This window comes from Chiloscyllium plagiosum, unplaced genomic scaffold, assembly GCF_037043375.1.
Source record: "Chiloscyllium plagiosum isolate Xiang-an unplaced genomic scaffold, Cpla_swu_hap1 HiC_scaffold_31, whole genome shotgun sequence".
In the NCBI taxonomy this organism is placed as follows: domain Eukaryota; kingdom Metazoa; phylum Chordata; class Chondrichthyes; order Orectolobiformes; family Hemiscylliidae; genus Chiloscyllium; species Chiloscyllium plagiosum.
In genome coordinates this window covers 39,612,073-39,613,691 of record NW_028270169.1, presented here as the reverse complement: position 1 = coordinate 39,613,691, position 1,619 = coordinate 39,612,073, and positions in this window count along the sequence as shown.

The following is a 1,619-nucleotide window of genomic DNA, read 5'->3' as shown; positions in this document are numbered from 1 at the left end:
AAAGGTAATGAACAGGGGAATGTCTATGAATGCTGTCTACATGGATTGCCACAAGGCATTTCCTAAAGTCCCACATAAGAGACTATTAACTATGGGAGAAGCCCATGAAACTGAGGGGAAATTACTGACATGGCAGAGACATTGCTTGAGTGCCAGGCAACAGAAAGTAGTGATAATGGGTAGGTACTCAAATTGGCAGGATGTGACCAATGATGTCCCACAAGGATCTATTAACGTTATTAATTAATGACTTGGATAATGTCACATATTAGAATGTCAAATATCCAAATTTGCTGATGACACAAAATTAGGGAGCATTGTAAACAGTGTCGTTGATAGCATAAAGCTGCAAAGAGATGTTGATAGAATAAATGAATGGGCACAGTTGTGGCAGGTGGAGTTCAATGCAAGCAAGCATAAGTTATCCATTTTGGACTAAAAAGGATTGATCAGGGTACTTCCTGGATGGTATGAAATTAGATACAATGAATGTCCGAAGAGGCTTAGGGGCTCAGGTATGAAAATCTTTAATATGTCCCAGACAAATGCAGAAAATAAAGAAGAAAGCTAACAGAATTCTGGCTTGTATAGAAAGGACTGGAATATAAGAAAGTAGGAGTTATGCTGCAATTATACAAAACCCTGGTTAGACGTCATTTGGAGTGATGTGAGTAGATCTGGGCACCACACTTTAGGAGGGAGTACAACATAGGTTGACAAGAATGATGCCTGGACTTAAGTTATAAGGAGAGATTGTACAAATTAGGCCTGTGTTCTCGAGAACTTAGAAGGTTAAAGGACGATCTGATCAAAGTCTTCAAGATGCTAACAGGAAGAGTCAGGGTAGGTAAAGATAAATTATTTCCATGGGTTGGGGATTCTAGAAGTAGGTGCCATACTCAGAGAATGTGGCCAGGAGAGATGCTAGGAAGCACTTCTACAGACAAAGTGTGGTAGATATTTGGAGAACTCTTCCACAAATGACAGTGGATGCTGGTCAGTTCTTAATTTTAAATCTGCGATAGATACATTTTTTGTGAAGTGGATATATTAAGAATTATGAGCCAAAGGCAGGTATATCGAGTTCAGCCACAGATCAGCTATAATCTCATTGACTGGTGGAACAGGCTCGAGGGGCTGAATGGCGTACTCCTGTTCTCAAGGTTGCTGCAGGGGCCTAAAACCCTTTGCACAAAACTCCTGCTTAAATGTTTTTCCATTGTCATGAACATTAAGATTCATAAACATTTTGAACTGAGTTACCTAAATAACTTTTTTTTTTACAATATTTACTGAAACATTTTTTCTATTTCTCACCTCTTCCCAAACCTTTAACTTAATTCCTTTTTATTGATTAGTGGGTCAGGACAGTCTATGACAAGGCGTAGAAACACACAGTCAAATTCGTAAGTTTATATTTTCTCTGCCGCCTTTCATTAGATCAGATATTTAAGGGATCTGAAGTCTTTTCCATTTGCCTGGAATGGGGAATATATCCCAAGGGTAATGGTGCTTCATGGTACCATGCTAGTGGTGCCAGATTTTGTTCTCGTTGAGTAGGTAGTTCCTGCAGTAAGAATGGGAGATGGAAAGACTAGAGCAATGACATATGGAAAGGT